Below are 10,051 nucleotides of genomic sequence, written 5' to 3' on the forward strand. Positions count from 1 at the left end.
GTACTCCCGACACCCTCTCACGTATCTTCTGACATCTCCTCCCATGTTGGGCTACCAGAAGTGATATCGCAGCAGCAAGAGGGTTTCATTGACCCCAGGGTGGCCAGTGCCCAATGAAGTGTGAGCGGTGTGAATGAGGGGTGTGCGTCGTGCTCGTGGGATGTACTGGAAGTCGGGGGGACAGGTGGTGGAGGCATTGGAGGAAGGCAGGGTCACCTCGGACCAGGAAATGGGACTCATGAAAATATTACTGGGTAGTATGGATTCTGTGCGCTCGGGGTGCTCTTTGGAAGCGTACAGGCGTGAGAGAGCGTCCGCCTTCAAGTTCTTGGGCCCAGGTCGATATGAGATAGTAAAGCTAAACCGGGTAAAGAAAAGGGCCCAACGGGCTTGATGGGGGTTCAGTTGCTTGGCGTCTCTCAAATACTCAAATAGTTCTTATGGTCTGTGTGTACCAGGAAGGGGTATTGAGTGCCTTCCATCCAATGCCTCCACTCCTCAAGGGCGATCTTGATGGCCAGTAACTCCCGATTTCGAATGTCATAATTGACCTCCGCCGGGCTGAACTTCCGGGATAAGAAGGCGCATGGATGGAGCTGGAGATAAAAGATATCTTCACAGGAGTCCCTGAGGTAAAACAGAGATATTTAGTACCTTCTCAAGACAAGACCTGACAGTGACTGAGAGTGTGTGTGTGTCTTTTGTGCTGGTGGTGAACTCAGAAGAGGGTGTGCGCTGTGAGGGGGTAGCGTTGGAGCCTGGCGTGTCTGTGACAGAATGTAATAATGTACAAATCTCATAAACTTATATTTTATTTTATTCACTACACTCTAAAAAATGCTGGGTTATTTTTTTAACCCAACTGCTGGGTTGAGACTGTTGGGTCATTTTATTGGGTTATTTTATAGTGTTGGGTTGTTTTTTTTGTGTAACCCAATTGTTGGGTTACTGGTTGGACTGACAGTTGAAACAGAACTCACCCCTCCCCCATCATCTTTGCGGACATTTTGAATCACCTCAGGACTCAGGAGGTAACGTCAATGTATCGTTTTTCAGCGAGGACAGCGCTAGGAGAAAAAAAGAAAACACAAAAAAGGTATGTTTTAGAGTATTTAATCTAGAAAAGTATTACTGTACCCCAGACAAATGCAAAAGTTTCCAAAATAGGGTGATTCACACGACACAACAGTCTTAAAAGGTAACCTCTAGCATCATTCGTTGGATTGTTAGGCATATACTTTGTTATACAGCTTTTTCCTGCCTTTTGAATAATTAAAATGCCTCTTTTGGCCAACACTTCCCCTAAAATATGTGACTTATGTGAGTCATTTAGTTCGCTAACGTTATGTGTCTTTATATATATTTTTTTTAAGGTCGATAGTCGATATGCAAGCGTCGTTTGCTTTATGATGCGAAACTCGCGTCAGGCGTGTCACGGTTCATGAATTCAGTAGGCTTGTTCGAGATCCATTGGCGCTGCTTAGACTGATCAGCATATGACATCAAAGAACCGCGAGAACGATTGTAGAGCAAACTACTCCTTATGCTTTTGAATCTCTCTCGCGGTACTTTGATGTCATGCACCGATCGGTCTGCGCAGCGCCAATGGATCTCGAACAAGCCTACTGTCTCCTTCTGCCTGTGTTGTGTGGTGTTGTTGGAGGCGTGGTCACTGATTACTCATCAACGATCACCCTCACCTGCTGCACCTCATTACCGGGCTCATATATTCCTGTGTCTCACTCAGTCTTGTGTCAGATCGTTGCAGTGTGTCTTGTGGGTTCCTGTGTGTTCATGTTCTTCGTGGGATTGCTTCGCTCCGGTTACGGTTCCGCCAACCGCGTCTGCCCTTGCCTCCCTGCTCACGGATCATCTGTGCCTGCCGGCTTCCCCGCACGGACTGCGCTGCCTTACTGCCTGATTACCACCTGAGACCGATCTACCTGACTTTCATGAGAGATACTGTTATTTGCTACGTGACTGAGAGAAATAAATCATTATTATTTTCGCTATTGGATCTTGCTGTTCTTTCTTCCCAGCGCACACGACAAGGCGAGCATAAATCGCCTTTTTTGTTTATAGTCTTACTTAAGACCTGTTGGACGAGCTACTTCAGAGTAATGTTATTTTAGACGAGTAAGTTAAGTTACCTATAACGTTAGTTAACATATGTAAAATATAATATCTGTAAACAGAGAGAAGTAGCGCCGACTACAATGTTCTTCAGACGGAATAATATGCAGTTTTACTTATATGCTACCAGTGGTCGGCAACTGGCGGCCCGCGGGCCAAAAGTGGCCCGCCAGCGACAATATCTGGCCCACGCCCGCATCTGCCGAATCTGACAGATTGTTTTGATAGCGGCTGGTTCTGAAATGTATCTTTCAGTGTAACAGAGGCGAGCTAATGAGAACTGTGCAGGTAAACTCCCGTCATTTCAAGAGACGCTCACTTCGTCTAGTGGCCTTTGGAAAATTACGCAGCATTTGGCCTCATCGTTAGAGCGTCAGACTCCCGTGACGGAAAAGACTTGAGTTCGAGCCCCGCTCAGAGCGGGCGGTGCAAATCTAGTTATATCAACATTCAATCAATTTTGTCTTTTAGTGATTTTGCCTTCAAAAAAATAACAACGTTTTAGCAGTGATTTTGTCCCACCCCTAATTTTGTATATAATGCTGCATTGTGTTGTGAGTTTTTAACATTCTTCTGTTTTTAACAGGTTGGGACCAACATAGATGAATACTTGAAGGAGGCTGGGCTCACTAAACCCTTCCCCTTTGTCCTTGGTCTTGGAGATGACAATCAGTGCCATCAGGCCTTTGTAATTGTTGGCAAACAGGCACTACAGCAAAACACTCTCCTTGGTGCTGTGGACACGTTTTAAACTTTTTATGTTTTGGACATCTATTTCCCAATGCAGTGCGTACCTGTGTGGGAAATTTTGCAGACTGTTGTCTATAAACTCCCAGGAAAGGAATCCCCTTCAGTAAGACTGCTCCGTGGATATTTGTCATGTTAAGCAGTACTGGAACCACAACAGCTAACCCTCTCTAAAATGTTATGAGTTTATATGAAGAGGAAAATTGTCAGGCTAATGCATATATCTGAAGCATTTTACATGTGCCACTGTATTCTTGTGCCACTTTGTTAACCTTACTCTCTGAAAAGCTGAGTTTAAATGAAGGGGTGTCAAACTAATATATAAAGCACTTGTGCCACTTTGATTACCTTATTTAATGAAAATGAAAAAAGTGAAGCTAATTTAATTTATCGTTGTTATTTAAAAAAAAAATCTAAACAAATTGGAATGAAATGTTTTATTGTTCATTGAGCATGAAAATATTGCTTTTATCTTACATTTGGATGTTCTTTCTTATTAATAAATATTCTCCTTTTGGTAATTGATGTTTCCTCTGGTAATTCTCTGCACTCATTATTTTCAAACATATTTCAGGTTTTTTTTCACCAGCAATGTAGTAATTTTTAATCAATAGTTTAGTTAAATAAAACAACCCAGCATGTTGGGGCAAAGATTTAACCCAACCAGTTGGGTTAAAATAACCCACCGCTGGGTTAGTCCATATTTGACCCAGTTGGGTTGCCAATATAACCCAAATTGGGTTGTTTTAACCCAGCATTTTTTTTAGAGTGTATAGAATACAGATAAAATATCAATTGTTGAAAGTGAGACATTTTGAAATCTCATGCCAAATATTGACACATTCTAAAAATGTTGAGACAGGTAGCAATAAGCGGTCGGAAAAGTTAAATGTACATATAAGGAACAGCTGGAGGACCAATTTGCAACTTATTAGGTCAATTGGCAACATGATTGGGTATAAAAGAGCCTCTCAGAGTGGCAGTGTCCCTCAGAAGTCAAGATGGGCAGAGGATCACCAATTCCTCAATGCTGCTTTGGAAAATAGTGGAGTAATATCAGAAAGGAGTTTCTCAGAGAAAAATTGCAAAGAGTTTGAAGTTATCATCATCTCCAGAGCATAATATCATCCAAAGATTCAGAGAATCTGGAACAATCTCTGTGTGTAAGGGTCAATGCCGGAAAACCATACTGGATGCCTGTGATCTTCGGGCCTTTAGACGGCACTGCATCACATACAGGAATGCTACTGTAATGGAAATCACAACATGGGCTCAGGAATATTTCCAGAAAACATTGTCGGTGAACACAATCCACCGTGCCATTCACTGTCGCCGGCTAAAACCCTATAGGTCAAAAAAGAAGTCATATCTAAACATGATCCAGAAGCGCAGGTGTTTTCTCTGGGCCATGGATCCTTTAAAATTGACTGTGGCAAAGTGGAAAACTGTTCTGTGGTCAGACAAATCAACATTTTAAATTATTTTTGGAAAACTGGGATGGTATGACATCTGGATTAAAGAGCTCAAAGACAACCCTGCAGAAAATTTCCAACATGATAGTGCCAGACCACATACTGCATCAATTACAACATCATGGCTGAGCAGAAGAAGGATCCGGGTACTGAAATGGCCAGCCTACAGTCCAGATCTTTCACCCATAGAAAACATTTGGCACGTCATAAAGAGGAAGATGCTAAAAAGAAGACCTAAGACAGTTGAGCAACTAGAAGCCTGTATTAGACAAGAATGGGACAACATTCCTATTCCTAAACTTGAGCAGCTTGTCTTCTCAGTCCCCAGATGTTTGCAGACTGTTATAAAAAGAAGAGGGGATGCCACACAGTGGAAAACATGGCCTTATCCCAACTTTTTTAAACTGTGTTGATGCCATGAAAGTTAAAATCAACTTATTTCCCCTAAAAATTATACATTTTCTCAGTTTAAACATTTGATATGTCATCTGTGTTGTATTCTAAATAAAATATTGAAATTTGAAACTTCCACATCATTGCATTCTGTTTTTATTCACAATTCGCAGTGTCCATACTTTTTTGAAATCTGGTTTGCACTCTGCTCTGCTATAATCTTTTGTGTATACAGTACACTTAGGTGGCCTTTTATTTCATTTATATTTTGATGCTAAACATTTAACATAACCCATGTTTATATAGAATACTGGAATATGTTGGGAAATGATTAAGAAAATGAAATGGGATTTTCCATTTATTAGGCCTAAAAAATGCAGTCATTGTTTTTAAGGTGCAATTTTTATAGTCTCACTATTTTCCCTTATTTATAAATGACAGTAACAACTGCAAACAAAGGAATAACATCAATAACAATCTTGTCAACAACGATTACAACAAGTAAAAACAGCAAAATACCCTGCAGAAATAGGGAATCCAATAGCATCTTGGGTGAATTTGCTGGTTGGGCATTTGCCAAGGAAAAAGCTTCTTTATGTGGTGTTTTGACAACAGAAAGCTTTCAAAACATTAATGGAATATTACCAGACCCTTACGTCCATCCCTGTGTTGAGGGGTCTTTGATGTGGGGTAAAAAATGTAAGACTTATATATAGCTATGTATTTGGAAACTTTCCTTTACCAAATGTTATGTTACAATGATTCAAGGCACACAATTAAAATGTAGAGCGGGACTTGATTTTGTCCATGGGGAACTGATTGGATGGTTGCGGTCTGCAATTGATGGAAGTCATGTGACTGACAGGTTGTCCTGCCCTTGCGCCAGTAAAAAAACAAAAACAAACTATTTATATGTGACTGACTAAATTAACCTTTAGTAACACATTAGTTTAGGGTCCAGTTCCCACTATTAAATCTGCACTATGCAACTTTTCCGTCTGCTAGAGAGCGCCTATTCAAAACAAAACATTTGATAATTCCAAGTGAGTGCAAAATCTTGGGACATGTGGTCTTCACCTCACAGCCGGGACAGGCTGTAAAAAAATCGGGATAGGACTCTGGTAGAAATCATGTTCTGGATGTTATTATTAACATTACTGTAGTATGAAGCAGAGCAGGACCGAGTGTTGAGGAGCTGAGCAAGGCCGCTGGAGCGATTGATACGCAAACACACGCCTCGCGAGCAGCAGGACTTTTATTATGACGGGACACAGTCGCCCGGCGCCATTTCTGCTTTTTCCAGTCACGAGTATGAGGTAACGCAGCTCTGTTTATCATATTAGATGCACCTGAGTGTGTTTAAAATGATGTTATGAAGTTACTCTGTGCGTTTGCTCAGTGGCTGCTGTGACACTTGTTCACACTGCTAAGAGTAAAGCGCTTCTACAGAATAAAAGCGGAAACCGAGAGTAACGCAGATATGACACCATTGACAGGCGACTCCCTCAGACGTCCCGGCTCATTGGTTAAAAATAACAGTTTTCTTACAATTTACAAATAGTTGGAAACATTTGGGATATTGTAAGAACTCAACAGAACAAAATATATAACACTGGCCTAGTGGTTTTTGGATATTTTACTGCAAAAATACTACATAGTGAACCTTTAACTATGATTGTTAGTATCCATATTATTAGGATATTGGCTGTTTATTAGTACTTATAAAGCGCATATTAATGCCTTATTCTGCATGATCATATTCTACATCCATAATCCTACCAATACCTAAAGTGCAGCCTGACATGCTTGAACAACTCTATGAAAAGCATTAAGGTAAGATTTGTCTAAGGTTTTGTTTACTTTGCCACACCTGCTCTCAGGGAGAAATCCTGATGGCTTGTCTTGTGGCTGATTTAGCCAGCTCATTCATGTTTTAATTTATTTCACGTGCCCTATACAGCCAACCCAGATAGAGCACACCTACAAGGCATCTGTTAAAGATCACTTCATCTGGAAAGCATCTACTGTACATAAAAAAGCTGTTTTAAATACGCTCTAAATCATTAACACCTTAAAGGGATAGCTCACCTAAAAATGAGACATTTGTCATCATTTACTCAGCCTCTGTGGCCCTGTGCATGTATCGACATTTATACACACGCTACCCACACACACACACACACACGTTAAAGCACACAAACATTTTTGAGTATTACACACGTTCTTTTCCACAGAGAGAAATTTGATCCTACCCTAACCTGCATATAATATACATTTATCCTTCTGACTGTAACAAGTTCGATATGGGGCCCCCTCAAACGGCCCCTGCCACTTCGACATTAATTTAGAGCTCGAGGTAGGGAGTAACACGAGCCCTTTCTCTCCCGGTGTGAATTTGCGTAGCTTCGTACCCCTGTTATATGACCGGCTCTGGCGGTCCTGGGCTTGCAACAAATTCTCCCTAGATAGCCACCCCAAGGTGTGGAGTTTTGTTCGCAAGTCCAGCACATACTGAATTTCATTCTTCGCCAAAGAAGGCCCCTCCTCCCAAGTTTCTCGCAGGACGTCCAGCACCCCCCATGGCTGGCGCCCGTAGAGAAGCTCGAAGGGGGAAAACCCCGTGGAGGCTTGGGGGACCTCCCGCACGGCAAATAAGAGGGGTTCTAACCACCTATCCCAATTTTTGGCGTCCTCCTGTACGAACTTACAGATCATGGATTTAAGTGTGCGATTAAACCGTTCGACCAAGCCGTCCGTTTGTGGGTGATAGACGCTTGTTCGAATGGACTTAATGCCCAATAACCCGTATAGTTCGATTAATGTACGTGACATAAACGCCGTGCCTTGATCAGTGAGGATTTCTTTTGGAATCCCCACCCGGGAGATTAGACGAAACAGTGCGTCCGCAACACTCTTCGCGGAGATGTTGTGGAGGGCCACTGCTTCCGGGTATCGTGTTGCGTAGTCCACGATAACTAGCGCAAAACGATGGCTGCGTGCGGATCGCTCTAATGGCCCGATGAGGTCCATCGCAATTCTTTCGAAGGGGACCTGCATTAATGGAAGTGGGCGCAAGGGCGCTTTTGGGGAGGCCAGTGGATTCACCAACTGACATTCAGGACAAGACGCGCACCACCTGCGCACATTGTCATGAATGCCTGGCCAAAAAAATCGGGTCATTAAGCGATTCAGTGTGGCTGCCTGTCCCAGGTGGCCCGCCATCGGGTTAGAGTGAGCCGCCTGGAAAAGCATTTCCCGGCGGCTCTTTGGTACTAATAACTGAGTTGTATCTACTTTTGTCTGAGTGTCTTGGGTCACTCGATACAACCGATCCTTAATTATGGCAAAATAAGGATACGTGACGGGCAAGGCGGGTTGGAGAGACTGACCGTCGATAGAGCGGACCTGCTGAAAGGCATGTTTTAGGGTCTCATCTTGAGACTGCTCCAGAGGGAAGTCATCGCGGTCCGAGAGAATCAGTCTCTCGACCCCGCTCGGTTCCTCTGGAGCTGTTCCCAAGGGTCCCGTGTCAGTCTCGCCAAGCTGCACTCGCGCCGCCCCGATCCTAGCCTTGTTTTCCCAAGCGGCATCCGCGCATAACGACCCCAATAAAGCCGAGAAGGCGGGCCAATTCGTCCCCAGAATTAGCGGATGCCGGAGGTGGGGACTAACTGCCACCTCAATCCTATGCTTTTCTCCCCTAAACTGTATCGTGACTGGGACCAGCGGATACTCCACCACATCCCCGTGCACACACCGCACCTTAACCGCGCGGCCAGTATCCAATGCCCCAGGCTGCATCAGGCTTTGATGGATCGAGGTTTGGTTACATCCTGAATCCACCAAGGCCTGATATGTACCCCCCTTGATACTCACAGGAATTTGGTACTCTCCTGCTTGATCGGGGGTGGTCCGCTGGAAGTCCGGGACCCGGATCATTGTCCCGACGTCCATCATCGGACATCGGTCCACAAAATGATCCGGGTCGCCGCACCGCCAGCAGGCCAGCCCAGGCCTACCCGCCGCCCCTACGCGGAGAGGGGGTGGAACCGGATCCGTTATCTCCGCCCGACCCCAGCAGCGGTCGGGCGGAGATAACGGATCCGGTTCCACCCCCTCTCCGCGCAGGGGCCCTCGAACTCCCGAAGTGCCCCGGGCCCATTCCACCCTGGCCTCTGGGGGGAATGCGAGGGGGCCCCGGAGGGCGGGACCTAGGGAGAGGGACAGGGCGAGAGGGAGAGACAGAGGGGGGAGAGAGAGAGGGAGAGGTTAGCAGGGGCTCGCCGAACCCCGGGCACGCCACCAGGTGGTCCTCCGCCAGATTGATGGCCGTCGTCAGCGACGTGGGCCGGTGGCACTGTACCAACTCGGCAGTCTTCTTTGGTAGCCGAGCGATGAATTGCTCCAGTACCACCAGATCGACGATGTGGTCCACGTCGCTTCCACCGGCCAGTAGCCATTTGCGGCACGAGTCCCGGAGCTGTTGGGCCATCGCGAAGGGTCGGCCGGCCTCGCCCCACTCCAACGAGCGGAATCTCTGGCGGTGTTGTTCTGGGGTCTGACCGACCCGCTGGATAATGGCCCTCTTTAGGTCTTCGTAGTCCAGGAGGTTCGCCACCGGCAGTTGTTGGGCGGCCGCCTGGGCTTCTCCCGTGAGCAGTGGTATCAGGCGCACCGGCCACTGTGCCCGGGGCCACCCGCAGGCCTCCGCGGCTTTCTGAAAAAGATCAATAAAGGCCTCCGGATCATCTTGTGGCCCTATCTTATGCAGGGGCACGTGGACCGGTGCGCTGGTCAGCCCGGCGGCTTCGGCGCGAACCTCCCGGTCGATCCAGCTCCGGAACCTCTCTTGCTGGCCTTGGACAATGGCCGTGAAGCGGCGCTCCTGGTCTGCCCGAAGGTCCAGCATGGCCTGATGTTGATCCTGGTGGAGGGCCGCGAGGGAGGTGATGATATCCGCAAACGGCGAGGCGGAGGGCGTTTGCATGGCGGCGGCGCTGTCCTACTTCCTTCCCGGGTTTCGGCACCAGTGTAACAAGTTTGATATGATAAGGAAGGAAGAGGACACGGGGGTCGGCTAGACGGTTGATGCGTTCGTACTTTATTTCAAAACTCAAGAACACAGCGTACACACTCAGGCGTGTGACTTCTCATAAACACTCATATAACGTTTCCCTTCCGCGTCGGTACTTCCGGCTTCCGGTTTCTCAGTCTCTCGGGTTTCGCATCAACCGTCCGATCTCTCTCTCTCTCTCGTCTGCGGTTCCACCGGTGTTTTGTACCCTCTCCGCGCCCATTACTGGAAC

This window comes from Pseudorasbora parva, chromosome 6 (assembly GCF_024679245.1).
Source record: "Pseudorasbora parva isolate DD20220531a chromosome 6, ASM2467924v1, whole genome shotgun sequence".
Taxonomy (NCBI): Eukaryota; Metazoa; Chordata; class Actinopteri; order Cypriniformes; family Gobionidae; genus Pseudorasbora; species Pseudorasbora parva.